Genomic DNA, 16152 nt, shown 5'->3' on the forward strand with positions numbered 1-16152 from the left:
GCTTTCCTCACATAAATTCTGAATATTAAGTGTATGCCTATATAATATGTTTAGCTATCATCAATAGAATCTTATATCTTATAATTGAGTTCTGTTTTAAAGATTTATACATTTTTGAAGGCCTTGTTCAGCCCCAGTAGCTTAGAGGAAATATTCCTTATCCACACCAGCTCATGATAATTTCTCTCATCTCTAAACATCTAGTGCACTTAAAAATACATAAAGTTTAGCATCATGCTTGGCATTTCATGGAATCTTGTTTAATCTCTCTGGTAGAATATATAATGATTATTGAGTATTTTTTAATGACTCACTTTCTATTTAGCAGTCAACACTCCATATTGTGTGGGGAAAATAGCTGAGACTCAGCAAATAACTAATTAGTAGATAATGAAGTAAGTGTAACTAGCACATATAAAAACTTGTATTGCAGCTTATTCATTAAACCATCTTTGACCCCAGTCGGTTTGCAAACTCTTAACATTAATCATGAGGGGAACGTGGGAGGATTAGTTAAAAAAAACCATCACTATTTCTTGAGAAAGAATGCTCAAAGTGAATGGCCTTGGATCATCCCAAAGTGAGATGTGGAAGAGGACAGGGGAGGCATGTAGAAAGGGGAACAAGTTTCTATGAATGAAGTGTGAAATCTGACTGAAATGTGAAAGGACTACCTTGAAAAAAAATTTCCACTTTTGGCAAAGATAAAAAAAGACTCTGGCACGTGAAAAAAAGAAAAAGAACAAAATATCTGAAACACATATTTAAGACACTGGCTATCTGACCACAAAAAACACTGATACCTGAAAGAGAGGAAACAAATGGTGTAAGCCCTACAATTGCCCTACCTTACTGTCTTGTGAGAGCTTCCATGCTGTGGACAAGGAAGAGTCACCCATGCACAGCCCAACAGATCTTCTGTTGAAGAGACAAAGCTAAGAGTACGGAGAGAGTAAGGAGGTTAGAGTTTACATAAAACATCAGAGAGTAGAGAAGACTCCAGAGATCAGCAGAGGATTCCACTCGAGTAATTAGCAGAGCACAGATCATTACACATGCAAGGAAACAACAGCAGATTAGGGGAAAACCTCCAGAAAACATCAGAAAAACCATAACTGGCACCAAGATAGGAGGAATGCCTGTCCCCATCAACCAGATCAGGAAAATTTCATATTTCACAGGGTACTAAGTAGTGTACTCAGATGGGTCTTCCCTTAGTGGTAGGAATAAATAGCCCTAGACTAAACACTACTCTGCATCCAGCTAACAAATCTTAAAAGCAAGAACCAAAAAGATCAAACCATTTCCAAGTAACTTAACTGGTGTTCCAAAACAAAACTCAAGAGTATTTATAAAAATACAAAACTGTCCATCACACGACTGGGTAAAATTCACAGTCTGGCATCCAACAAAAAATTACCAAGCATGCAAAAAAGAAAAGAAAATACAACATGTAACTGAGGATTGAGGAGAAAAAACAATCAACTGAAACCAACCCAAAATTACACAGGACAGTTAAGGACAATAAAACAGTTATTATAACTGAATTTCATACATTCAAAATAGTAGAGATATGGAAGATACAAAGAAGATCCAATTCAACTTCTAGATATAAAAAAAAAAAAATCAATGTCAGAGATGGAAAATATAATGGATGGGATTAATAGATTAGATATTACAGAAGAAAAGATTAGAGAATTTGAATACATAGCAAAAGTAACTTGAAACACAGAGAGAAAAAAGAATAAAGACAAAATGAAAAAAATTGGGACGGGCCACGGTAGATCAGCAGGCAGAGTTCTCGCCTGCCATGCCAGAGACCCGGGTTTGATTCCTGGTGCCTGGCCATTCAAAAAAAAAAAAAAAATGAAAAAAGCATCAGTAACCTATGGGACAATTTCAAGCAGCCTAATGTACAAGAAATTAAGAGTCCACAAAAAAGATCCATGAGGGGCCCAGATAAATCTCAGAGCAATTTAAACAATGAATAGGGAAGTATCTGCAGAGTCCCCTAGGAGGAATGGTGAGAAAGGGGGAAAATCCAACTTCCCTAAGTGGAGAATTCTTGATATTCTCATAGGTAGTGGGGACAGCCAAAGCAATAGGCCAAGCCTCCAATCTTGGGGTTTGTTCATATGAAACTCAATCCCACAAAGGACAGGTTAAGCCTACTTAAAATTAGGCTTAAGAGTCACCCCTAATAATTGGAGCTGAAGGGATACAGACTGTACAACGGGACTGGATATAAAAACTCAGAAATGGACAGCACAATACTACCCAATTGTAATGCAATTATGTTAAAACACTGAATGAAGCTGCATGTGAGGTATAGGTTTTTTTTTTTGTTTTTTTTTCTTTCTATTATTGTTTTAATTCTTATTCTGTTGTCTTTTTATTTCTTTTTCTAAATCGATGCAAATGTACTAAGAAATGATGAATATGCAACTATGTGATGTTATTAAGAATTACTGATTGTACATGTAGATTGGAATGATTTCTAATTGTTTTGTTAATTCTTTTTTTAATTAATAAAAAAAAAAAATTAAGCCTAAGAGTCAAAAGAGAGCCTCCTTTGTTGCTCAGATGTGGCCTCTCTCTCCAGCCAACACAACAAGCAAACTCACTGCCCTCCCCCTGCCTACGTGGGACATGACTCCCAGGGGAGTGGACCTTCCTGGCAATGTGGGACAGAAATCCTGGAATGATCTGAAACTCAGCATCAAGGGATTGAGAAAACCTTCTCAACCAAAAGGCGAAAGAGTGAAATGAGACAAAATGAAGTGTCAATGGCTGAGAGATTCCAAACAGAGTTGAGAGGTTATCATGGAAGTTATTCTTATGCTTTAAGTAGCTATTACCTTGTTAGTCAAGATGTAATGGAGAGGCTGGAGGGAACAGCCTGAAAATGTAGAGCTGTGTTCCACTAGCCATGTTTCTTGAAGATGATTGTACAATGATATAACTCTCACAATGTGACTGTGTGATTGTGAAACCCTTGTGTCTGATGCTCCTTTTATCTACCTTATCAACAGACACATAAAACATATGGAATAAAAATAAATAATAGGGGGAACGAATGTTAAAATAAACTTAGATTGAAATGCTAGTGATCAATGTAAGGGAGAGGTAAGGGGTATGGTATGTATGAATTTTTTTCTGTTTTCTTTTTATTTCTTTTTCTGAATTGATGCAAATGTTCTAAGAAATGATCATGATGATGAGTATGCAACCAAATGATGATATTGTGAATTACTGATTATATATGTAGAACGGAATTGTCATAAGTTAAGAATGTGTTTCTTTGTCATTTTTTTTAAAAAAAAACTTAAAAATTAATTTAAAAATTAAAAAAAAAAAAAAAAAAAAAGAGTCACCCCTAAGAGAACCTCTTCTGTTGCTCAGATGCAACCTCTCTCTCTCTTGGCCAGCACAGCAAGCAAACTCACTGCCCTCCCCCCTCTCTATGTGGGACATGACTCCCAGGGGTGTGGACCTTCCTGGCAACATGGAACAGAAATCCTAGATTGAGCTGGAACTAGGCATCAAGGGATTGAGAAAATCTTCTTGACCAAAAGGGGGAACAGAGAAATGAGACAAAATTAGGTGTCGATGGCTGAGAAATTCCAGTGTCGAGAGGTTATCCTGGAAGTTATTCTCACACATTGAATAGATAACATCTGTTTAGTTAAGGTGTAATGGAGAGGCTGGAGGGAACTGCCTGAAAATGTGGGGCTGTGCTCCAGTGGCCATGTTTCTTGAAGATAACTGCATGATGATACAGCTGTCACAGTGTGACTGTGTGGTTGTGAGAGCTTTGTGTCTGATGCTCCTTTTGTCCACCTTATTGATGAACAAGTAAAACATATGGATTAAAAAGAAATAAATAATAGGGGGAACAAATGTTAAAATAAAATTAGTAGATTGAAATGCTGGTGATCAGTGAAGTGGAGGGGTAAGGGTTATGGTATGCATGAATTGTTTTCTGGGTTTTTTTTATTGCTTTTTCTGAATTGATGCAGATGTTCTAAGAAATGATCATGATGATGAATATACAACTATGTGATAATAGTGTGAGTTACTGATTATATAACAAGAACGGAATGATTATATGATAAGAATGTTTGTGTTTGTATGTGGTTATGTATCATAAACAAAAAATAAATAAATTTAAAAAAAAAAGAGTGCTTGGTCTTTGGCTCTCATGACATGGCCTTCAACTTAGGGGCTCCTTCCAGCACTTTGGGCACTTCTGCAGTCACTGTGGCCCCTGCAGGTGGGTTTAGAGGATTTGGGACAATGTCTACAACAGCAGATTCTGCATTCAGCTTTTCTGCTCCAGCTAACAAGGGCACTACTAGACTCTTCTGTGGTACTCATAATAAAGGCTTGGATTTGGTACTGGTTCTGGCACAACAAAAGGAACTAGTACTGTCTTAGATACTGATTTGGGAACCAGACTGGGATTTGGAGGATTTAATACACAACAATAGCAAACTACATTAGGTGGTCTCTTTATAAGCCTCCATAAACTCTTACTTAATCCAACCAACTGATAAATACACCAAGTACCCTTTCTGCTCCAGTGCAACAGCAACTGGTAGAATCATTAAATAAGTTTAGGGAGGAAACCAGACCCCTCCTGTAAACATAGAGAGTATTAAAACAGTGCCAGATGATCATTCAGAAGTCACCATTTATGTTGTTAAGTATTCTCTAAATGGTACCTCAAGAAGAGTTCCAACTACAACATTATATGCTCATTTTGAACAAGCCAATATAAAAACAGAGATGCAGCAACATGGTCTAATACTTTCTACAACTAGAACTGAACTTTCTCCTGCCCAGATGAAACAGCTGTTACAGAATCCTCCTGCTGGTGTTGATCCTATTATCTGGGAACAAGCCAAGGCAGATAAGCATGATTCTGAAAAGTTAATTCCTGTACCAATGATGGATTTCAAAGAACTTCTCCAAAGACTGAAAGTTCAAGATTAAATGAGTAAGCAAAATCAGACCAAACTAGATATCATATCTGAAGATATTAGTGAGTGTCAGAAGAATCAGACTACAGCTATGGCCAAAACTGCACAATACAAGAGGAAATTCATGGTTCTTTTCCATAGACCCTTACAGGTTCTAATCAAACAGGAATCAGAGAAAGAGTGGTTATGCCATCCGGGCTGATGGAAGAGCAGTTATGAGTTCAGCTAGACACAAGTCAGTGTTAACTAAATGTACCTATTCAGTTCAAGGGCCAACTAAATGAAATGATGTCCCAAATCAGAATGCAGAATCATTTGGTGTCAATCAAATCTGAAGAAAGATATTACATAGATGATGCAGATCCGTTATGAGAAATCAAGCAGCATCTGAAACAGCAACAGGAAAGTTTAACCATTTGATTAGCATCATAAAATATGATCTAAAAGAATAAAGTTGGTAGAACATAAGAGGAGGTGTCTTCAGCTGACAGTTCACAACCTTGCATTAGAGATTTAAGACATACATCCTCTTACCGCCTTCCTTAAGAATAAAACTCACCACACGAGGAAATAAAGAAAACAACCCTCTCCTGGCTTGGTTTCTGAGATAGGTGCTTAATAAACTATTGTTCATCAAATGTGAAATAACATAAGTTACCTCACAGCTCTTCAAAGATAGCTTTGAAAGGTTTATATCTAAAAACTATATTTACTTTAAAAAAGAAAGTACATAATTACCAAATAGTACTATTGTACATTTTTACAACAGCATTATTCTTAAAAATAATCAGTGTTTAATGATTATTTGCTATCAAACCTTGTTCTAGTTTGCTAGCTGCCAGAATGGAATATACCAGAAACAGATTGGCTTTTAAAAAGGGAAATTTAATAAGTTGCTAGTTTACAGTTCTAAGGCCGAGAAAATGTTTCAATTAAAGCAAGTCTATGGAAATGTCCAAAGGCATCTATCTAGGAAAAGATACCTTGGTTCGAGAAGGCCAATGAAGTTCACAGTTTCTCTCTCAAGTGGAAGGGCACATGGCGAACACAGTCAGTTTCTCTCTCATCCGGAAAGGCACATGGTGAACACAGTCAGGGTTCCTCTCTCATCTGGAAGGGCACACGGTGAACACAGTGTCATCTGCTAGCTTCTTCTCCTGGCTTCCAGTTTCATAAAGCTCCCTGGGAGGTATTTTCCTTCTTCATCTCCAAAGGTCACTGGCTGGTGAATTCTGCTTCTCATGGCTATGTTGTTCTGCTCTGCTCTCTCTGAATCTCTCATTCTCCAAAATGTTTCCTCTTTTATAGGACTCCAGAAACTTATCAAGATCCACCCAAATGGGTGGAGACATGTTGTCACCTAATCCAGCTTAACAATCACTCTTGATTAAATCACATCTCCAGGGAGATTATCTAATTACGGATTCAAACATACAATATTGAATATGGATTGTTCTGCTTTTATGAAATGGGATTTTGATTAAAACATGGCTTTTCTAGAGGACAATCATCCTTTCAAACCAGCACAAGTCTGTACTCTATTTTTCATAGCAAGTAAATATAAACTGTCCACCCTGCACATAAAAAACAATGTATAATTATTGGGATGTCGGAGATTTATACTTTAGAGTATAATTATATATCTGTTTTTATATTTGTGAATTCATCTGTGGGAGGTGTAAAAAAAGTCCAAGAGTATTTAATGATTAATGTGGGGTTTTTTTGTTCTATAAGGATTTTAAAATATATTTTTATATTATTTTACTTATTTAGAATTTACAGTATACACCTAAGCAATTAGGATATGACAAAATTCCTTATCATTTTTTGCAGTCTTTTTGTTTTTGTTAACCTTTTATTTCTTAAAAAGATGAAAATATAATTCCTGATTTGTAATTACTTGAAAAACACACACACAGAAAAAACAGAGTGATATGAACACTTTTTCATACATACAAAAGTTGACAGAATGTATCACCAGCAGATCTGTATCACAAGAAATAGTAAAGGATGTCTTTCAGGTAGAAGAAGAATGATACCTGACAGAACATAGATCTGGACAAAGGATGTAAGAGCACCAGAAGTAAATATATAAGAGTAAATACATTATTACTTAAATCTCTTTTTTTTTTTTTAAAGGAAAGACAGAGAGAAGGAAGGAAGGATAGAAGGAAGGAAGGAAGGAAGAAAGGGAAACATTTTTAAACATTTTCTTGTTTTATTGTATTCTGTTTCTCCGTTTTTGTTACATGGGCTGGGGCCGGGAATCGAACCGAGGTCCTCCGGCATAGCAGGCAAGCACTTTGCCCGCTGAGCCACCGCGGCCCGCCCCTTAAATCTCTTTTAAAAATTATTGATACTTAAAAATAATAACATTGTAATGTGAGGTTTATAGTCGGTGTAAAAGTAAAATGTATGGTATCAATATCATAAACCCGAGGGAAGAAATGAAAATATACTATTGTAAGGTTCTTATCTATATCACACTGTATGTAATATGGTATAATATTTGATGGTAGACTGTGATAAATTAAAGATGTATACTGTTCTAGTTTGCTAGCTGCTGGAATGCAACACACCAGAGACGGATTGGCTTTTAATAAAAGGGGATTTATTTTGTTGGTTCTTCAGAGGAAAGGCTGCTAACTTTCCACTGAGGTTCTTTCTTACGTGGAAGGCACAAGATGGTCTCTGCTGGTCTTCTCTCCAGGCCCCTGGGTTCCAACAACTTTCCCCGGGGTGACTTCTTTCTGCATCTCCAAAGGCCTGGGCTGAGCTGCTAGTGCTGAGATGAGGAATGCCGAGCTGCTTGGCTGTGCTACATTGCGTTCTCTCATTTAAGCACCAGCCAATTAAGTCAAACATCACTCATTGCAGCAGACACGCCTCCTAGCTGACTGCAGATGTAATTAGCAACAGATGAGATTCACGTATATTGGCTTGTGTCCGCAGCAACAGAACTAGGTATGCTCACCTGGTCAAGTTGACAACTGAATCTAACTAACACATATACTATAAACCCTAAAGTAAGCGCTAGGATAAGAAAACAGCTGTAGCTGATTAGCCAACAAAGAAGATAAAATGGAATCATTAAAAATACTCAGTTTAATATAAAAGAAATAAAAAAAAAGAAGAAAAGGTGAACAGAGATTGGGATGAATAGAAAACAAAGAGCAACATGATAGATTTAAACTTAACCATTAACAATCACATTAAATGTAAATGCTCTAAATACTCCAAATAAAAGCCAGAATGTTAAAATGAATTAAAAAAAAAAAGTATGACCCAACTTGATCTAACTATATGCTTCGTATAAGAAATGCACTTTAAATATAAAGACATAAAAAGGTTAAAAGGATGGACAGCCCTCACAGATATAAACACAGAAATCCTAAACAAAATATTGGCAAGCCAAATCCAGCAAACAGAAAAGGGATGACACATCTAACCAAGCTGGACTTATCCCAGGAATGCAAAGTTGGCTTAACGTATGAAAATAAATGAATGTAATATATTACACCAATTAAAAACAAAAAGAAAACCCACATGCTCATCCTGATACATGCAGAAAAAACACTTGAAAAAATCCAACATTCATGATAAAAACACTGAGTGATACTAAAGAACATCTATGAAAATTCTACAACAAACATCAAACTAAATGCTGAAAAGTGAATGCTTCACCATAATACCACCATAAAAAAAGAAATGAAGTACTACTCATGCAACAACATGGATGAACCTTGAAAACATGCTAAGTGTAAGAAGTCAGACACAAAAGATCACATGTTGTGTGATTTCATTTATACGAAACATCCAAAATAGGCAGATAGATAGAGATTGAAAGCAGATTAAGGCTGAGAGGAGGGAAAAATAGAGTATGACTACTAAAAGGAATGAAACCTCAACATACTATATTCCCCAAATGAATATCCCATATTTATTTTTCAAGTTAAAATCAACTCTAGTGAGCAAGCCATGGTGGCTCAGCAGGTCGAGCTCTCGCTTGCCATGCCCAAGATCCAGGTTTGATTCCCCGTGCCTGCCCACGCAAAAAAAAAAAAAAAAACCAACTCTAGTGAGTTATGACAGGATTTGCAAAAACTACAGACAGCTTGATACATTCTAAGTATAGTTTCCAGTTAAGTTGTCACCTCCAATGATTTCAATAGATATTTAAGAATTAAATAACACATTATATCCCAATTAAAGTTAACTTTAATAAAAGAAAAGATTAATTTGAAAGGGAATCTAGTTTCAAAAGGAACATGGGTGGATAACTTGTTCTATCAGGCATCAAGATCTAAAGTAAATAAGATTGCTGCAAGGGATAGACAAACAGGGCAAAGAAAGAATAGCCCAGACACATCCACAAATACATGGAAATCTGACATATGATAAAGACCTATAGATTAATGGAAGGAAAAACAGAATATTCATTAAATGATACCCAAATGAAAAAAAAATGAAACTGGACTCCTCACTTCATATGAAAAAGCATTCCACATGGATTGACACAAAAAAGAATAGCAACATTTAAAAACTTTTAGAAGAAAGTATTAAACTATATCTCTATGACCTCAGGGAAGGGAAATATTTATTAAACAAGATGCCAAAAGTACAAAACATTAAGGAAAAAGATGAGATATTCAACCACATTAAAATATAAAATGCTTGGTAACAGAGTCCAGCAGGAGATAGAAACAGGGTAAGATAATGGGTAATTGGAGCTGAAGGGATACAGACTGTGCAACAGGACTAGATACAAAAACTCAAAAATGGACAGCAGAATAATACCTAACTGTAAAGTAATCATGTTAAAACACTGAATGAAGCTGCATCTGAGCTATAGGTTTTTTGTTTGTTTGTTTGTTTGTTTGTTTTGTTTTGTTTTGTCTGTCTGGTTGTCTTTTTTTTTTTACTATTATTATTACTTTTATTTTTTTTCTCTATATTAACATTCTATATCTTTTTCTGTTGTGTTGCTAGTTCTTCTAAACCCATGCAAATGTACTAAGAAACGATGATCATGCATCTATGTGATGATGTTAAGAATTACTGATTGCATATGTAGAATGGTATGATTTCTAAATGTTGGGTTAATTTCTTTTTTTTTCCGTTAATTAATAAAAAAAATTTAAAAAATTAAAAAAAGCAAAAAAAAAAAAAAAAAGCTGTATGCTCTCTAGCCAGTATTTTCTCATTTCTTAGCTCAACTTCCAAAACTTTTTCTATAAAAAAGTTTCCCTTCCATCTTTTGGGCATAATTAGTTCTTATTCCTTTCATTTGGTCAAGTTTATTGGTACCATCTGTGATGCACTGACTAATGATTTATTCCTGGGAACCAAGAGACCATTCTAAAAAATACTCCTCTGGGTCAGGACAATGGTCATCCCATCCCAGTTATTTGCCCTTACAATTACAGTAGTGTAAATGTCATGCTCTGAGATAACAACTTCTAATAGTTAATGGGGAAACTCCTGGTTTTTTCTCAGCACCCTTTAAAGGATCTGTAATTCATATATATTGTACATATCAGCCTGATTGCCCTCTAGATTGACTTTGATAGCTTTTTGCCTTCTATATAGGGAAATGCTACCCAAATTAAGCCTGTCTTAAAGGCTAACATGAATAGCCTTTGGTTTGGTAAATAATCTGTATTTCTTTCAGTGATTGTATTCTACCAATGGATAAGCTTCAAGAGGGCAGGAACCACACGTGACTAACCCCTCATGATTCTTCACAATGACTAATCTACGTCAGGCTCTCCAGCTAAAGATTAGTCCAACGAATGCCAAATTGCTATTTTATGGAATTGAACCATATCTTCCTACAGTTCTACCTTCAGGAGTACTAAGATATTTAAAAATGAATATTTTAAAATGCATTCAAGTTAGCACATTGATTCCATTTAGCAAATGGGCTATTGCTGTTTTGTAATAGAGATGGCATTTCTGCACTAACGTTATTGGAACAACTGCTGACAGTTAAAGGTGACAGAAAAAAGATGAATAAAAAAAAGCAAAAACAAAATAAAAGGATTTTAAAAAGGAAAAAATATATATATAAAATGCATTCATCAAAAGACACTATAGGGCGGGCCGCGGTGGCTCAGCGGGCAAAGTGCTTGCCTGCCATGCCGGAGGACCTCGGTTCGATTCCCGGCCCCAGCCCATGTAAAAAACAAACAAACAAACAAAATACAATAAAACAAGAAAATGTTTAAAGATGTTTCCCTTTCTTCCTCCCTTCCTTCCTTCTCTCTGTCTTTCCTTCCCTTCCTCCCTCTCTCTTAAAAAAAAATAAAAAAAATAAAAAAAAAAAAAGACACTATAAAGTTAAAAGACAAGCTATGCACTGGAAAAAGATATTTGCCACACACATACTTAACAAAGGATTAGTATCCAGAATATATAAAGAACTTCTAGAAATCAATTTTTAAAAGACAAAAGAAAAGGAAAAAACAGACAAAAGGAATAAACAAACTCCCCATAGAAAAAGAACTATGAAATTAAGAAAATTTAAATTAAAGTCCTAATGGGGTATCATTTCTCACCTATCAGGTTATCAAAAAAGAAAAAAATCAGGATATTATAAATTTTATTGAGAATGGAAACAAAGGGAATATTTATACACTGCTTGTGAAAATATAAACTAGCGCAACCACTTTATTAAGCAATTCAATATTATCCGGCAAGACTGAAGATCCATAACTCTACTCTTAGGTAAATAGCCTAAAGAAATTCTTGTACAGGGACACAAAGAAACATTAAATTTTTTAAAAAGGAAGACTAGAATCACCCCAAATATCCAACAACAGGAGTATGGATAAAAAGTGGTAGTCAGGGTTTGTTTCCCGGTGCCTGCCCATGCAAAAAAAAAAAAAAAAAAAAAAATGTAGTAGTCATACAACGGAATGATAAACAGTAATAAAAAGTTAACAAATTATAACATATCAAGATGGATGAATTTCACAAATATAATGTTGTGCAAAAATGCAAAGTCATAGAAAACATATAGTATAATTCCATTTATAAAACATTCCAAAATAAGCAAAACTAAACAATCCATTGTCTAGGAACACATGCATATGTGGTAAACCCACAAAGATAATCAAGAAGAGTGGAAAGAGAAAGATACAATCAGGGAAAATATATAGAGGGGCTTCAAAAATATTGATAATATATTACTTCTTAAGCATGATATGGGTACATGAGTATTCTATTAGTAGTCTTATAATTGTAGATGTGTCAAAAGCACTATTTTGCATTTATAAATATTTCTCATTTAACAATAAAATTAATACATGGTTGTGGTGGAAAATATGAAAAATACAGAAATTATATGAAAAAATAAAAATTATCCACAATCCATCATCCTGAGATAACTACAGTACTTAGAGATAGATAATTTTATGGTATGTTTTCCTTCATTCTCTGTTTCTATTTAATATCTTTTTGCCACTTATTGAGGTATAATTGGCATAGAATAAATTGCATAATTTAAAAGTACAATTAGATGAGTCAGACATGTGAAAACATCATAACAATCAAGAAAATGAATATATCCATCATCCCTAAAAGTTTTCTTATGTACTTTTAATCCGTATCTCTTTACCTTTCCTCACCCCACATCCTCAGGCACTACTGATCTGTTTTCTGTCACTTTAGATTAGTTTGCATTTCCTAGAATTCTGCTGAGAACATTTTAGAGCATATTTTATGCATATGCTGCACTTTAGTAGATAATGCCACAAAGTTTTCCAAAGTGAATGCACCAATTTACACTTCCACTAGCAGAGCTCCAACTCTCACATTCTCGTCAACACTTAGTCTGCCTTTTCCATCTTTTCAATATTCCTAAGGAAAATATACACAATACTAAGTGCCTGAACTATAGAACAGAACAACAAAAACAGTAAACTTTCAATGAAGATTTAAAGAGAAACTCATTAATAAGAAATTTTAATCTAAAGAGTATTTTCCCTAAAATACATAATAATAATTGTAGTGCCAACTGGAACCGATGTGTGCCTCCTAGATTCTGATTTAGTCAAAACATCTGATTTCTACATAAGATTTTTAAAAAGTCACTGAGATGTCCATGAAAAAAATCATATGACTTAACAGTAAGTTGGGAGTACCAAGTTACTGGAACACAGTGAAATACAGTCCAGTACAGTTAATATGATTCTAACATTGTTAGCACAGGAACCCAACAGAACAAAATATCACTAAAATAGTGTTCATAATTTGGAGAGGGAGATGAAATACTATATTACGAGTAGTTCTATTCAGAACACTCGGCTACTTGCTCTGAACTTCTGATAGCCATGAGAGAAGAACACTGCCATGAGATACATATTAACGTAAATGTATCTTACGGCCCTTACACTTTCTCATCTGACTATAAACTTCCCCTATCACCTTCTTATCTCTCCTTTACATATTTGTTTCTTAGAAAAAACTATCTTTACTTCTTCACCTCTATTTATTCCTCCAATTCATTCAAATTTGGCTTCCATCTTAACATGTTACTTAAATTACTTTTGCTGGCGTCAATGACCCAATCCTGACTACCAAAGACAATATACACTTATCACTTCCTATCTTCATGATCCCTCTGACTCATCTGACTCCAAGATAAACTTCTCTCCTCATTAAAACTCTTTGCTCTCCTGGCTTCTATGACACCAATGTCTCCTGGTTTTCCTCCTTTCTTCCTGAATGCTCCTCCTCAGACCAGCTGCTCTCCAGCCATCATTTAAATGTTGGCATTTGGCCTTTCCCATCCTTGGTCTTCCTCTCTTATTGCTTACTTTCTTGAATTATTTCTTCCACTCTTACAGGATTAACTACCACAAACCTCTAATGCTTCAGAAATCTGATCCTGACTTAAGAAAAACTCCATACCAATATAGCTGCCAATCATACAGCTCTGCAATCTGTCCTACAGGAATGTCAAACTCATTCTCTCTTAATAACCTGAATTAATCTCTCAATTTGTTAATTTCATTCGTGAAAACACAATTACAATTCAAATGGAGCCAATAAAATATAAAAGATATTACTTTCTTGAAGGGTTAAATTTTTATTGACACTTCACCCCAATTCTGATGTTAACTCATACTCATTAGCAAAAACTACACACACAAAAAAAAACAAATCTCGAATTCCTGCTCTCAAAGGCAAACAATATTAGCATTTCCTTCCAGAAAGAGCAATTTTTAACCATGATAAAATTAGATACAAAATATTAAACTAGGGGTGATTTTGTTCACAGTATTTTCCAGGCGATTTTTCATATTATTAATGGAGACACAACTTAAACTGTCTGCCTAAAGTGAAAACCAGAAGATCTCTTTAAATATAAAAGCATTCCTTTTACATGTGGTATTTTAAATATTGTAAAGGAATCAATTTTTGGCGTGGCATCTATCTTGTCTATACCTGGACGTCTATTAGTGTGCAATATGCCCCACCATTCGTCCATAGTATTTTCCTACCAAAGAAAAAGTAAAAAAACTGGAAGTAGAAACCAAATCTAAGACCTAATTCGGCTGAGAATTCGTGCTTGCGAACCCACAGGAAAATGACCTTTTAACACCTCTTCGCCGTTTCAAAAAGTTTCAGCAACATCACAGCTAAAAAAACACTCCGTTAACCCGTTCTCATCGGACCTGCCAGGGAAAGGAAATCCGCTTCTATCGTTCCCCGAAGCCCAGAGCCCACCTGGGCCGGTCCTCGGAAGCGCGAGCCCAGGGCTGGGAGTGCGGCGGCTGCCGTCCCGGCCCGGGCTGGGCTGGGGTCGCCCCTCTCTCCCGTCGGGGGTCCCACTCAGCGGACCCGCCCGCCCGCCGCTCCCGCTCCACACGGTGACTCGCGCCCTCCAAGCCTCGGTGACTGCGCGGTGGAGGGGGCCTAAATCTCCCTCAGGCCTTCGCGAGGCAGGCGTCGCCGAGGAGACTCGGGAACAGCCTCCGCGCCCCCACCCCAGCCACTGCAACATTAAAAAAAAGTTAAAGACACACACACACACTCAAACACACACACGCGCGCGCGCGAAACAGCCTCTCCACATCCAGCCCCGCGAGGCTGGGCGTGAGGGGAGTACTCCGCGGCAGGAGCCGAGCGCCTCTCGCGCGCTCGCACACCCTCTCCCCACACCCTGCACAGCCTCGGCGCCCCGAACCCAGGAGGGCGAGGCCAGCGGCGGCAAGAGCCCGCGCCGAGTCACACGCCCGGGAGAAGCGTACCTTTCAGCGACCAGGCCCCGCTGTCGTCCAGGGGGTCTCCACGCGCTGCTCGTGGGGCGCCCCTATCCCACACGGCGCTGTAGCCGCGCTGCGGACTACCCGCTCCAGGTTGTGGCGACTCTGCTGTTATCGCGGGCGGGAAGCTCCTTTCGGGTCACCTAGCACCGCAATGCTCTGAGGCCACGCCGGCGCCCTCCCCAGGTCCGCCCCGCCCCCTTCGTCCTCCCCAAGCCCGTCCCACCCCTCGGGAGGTGCGCGCGGAGGGCGGGGGTGAGGCGGGACCTCCCGCGCCTACCTGAGCTGCGCTGCGCTGCGCCTGCGCGTTCGATTCCTCCTCACCTGGCCGCGGCTCTCACCTTCTCCTTGGGATCAGTCTCCAAAATGGAGCCAGGCAGAGTTTAGAATGTCTTGAGGGATCAGATAAGCAGTAGAAGGGTACAGAGGGAAAGGTTTGGGTCCGGTGATCCTCTCTGAATAGGGGAGGAGGGAGCAGTCCTTTTTGCCAGACATATTCCTGCAGTTATAAACGGAGAAGTTTTCTTGGTTATCTTTTACTGTTATTTCACTTTTTAGTGTTTATATCCTAATTATAAAGCTTTTGAGAATGAGCCCGCAGCTCTCACTTTTGTTGTTTTTATATCTACTGTTGCCTCGCCCGCGGTAGGTGTGTTGGAAGATGCACTAAATGTAAGCACTTCAATACCCTCCCACCACCAGTACCATTCCATACTGGAATCCCTTCTAAATCCTGCCAAGGAATTGTCTGGCTCTTTTTCTATATACTTCCCGTGGTGAGAATCGCAACACTGTACTTGGAAATTTGAATAAATTTCTAAAGTACCTGCTAACGAGTGGCTCGTCTTTTAGAGACCTGATGGATTGTAAATTGAAGCAAAGGTAATGTTTTTCGTCCT

At 37.4% G+C, this 16152-nt stretch overlaps 1 protein-coding gene and 1 pseudogene across 6 annotated transcripts in view; one reads left to right on the forward strand and one right to left on the reverse strand.

Annotated features, from left to right (window-relative positions):
- Nucleotides 1–15443, reverse strand: part of TC2N (tandem C2 domains, nuclear) — a 60029-nt gene extending 44586 nt beyond the window's left edge. For 2 of the 6 annotated variants that reach the window (XM_077123372.1, XM_077123367.1), the window contains exon 1: nucleotides 15239–15443. The gene's annotated coding sequence lies outside the window, so the exon portion shown is untranslated. Of the gene's footprint in view, nucleotides 1–848; nucleotides 936–5238; nucleotides 5370–5965; nucleotides 6093–15238 lie in introns of all 6 variants that reach the window. The other 4 variants (XM_077123373.1, XM_077123369.1, XM_077123371.1 and 1 more) reach the window with 4 other exon arrangements.
- LOC143651418 (nuclear pore complex protein Nup54 pseudogene) lies at nucleotides 4207–5434 on the forward strand (annotated as a pseudogene).
- Nucleotides 15444–16152: the final 709 nt, after the last annotated feature.

Source organism: Tamandua tetradactyla, chromosome 12, assembly GCF_023851605.1.
Source record: "Tamandua tetradactyla isolate mTamTet1 chromosome 12, mTamTet1.pri, whole genome shotgun sequence".
Classification (NCBI taxonomy): Eukaryota; Metazoa; Chordata; class Mammalia; order Pilosa; family Myrmecophagidae; genus Tamandua; species Tamandua tetradactyla.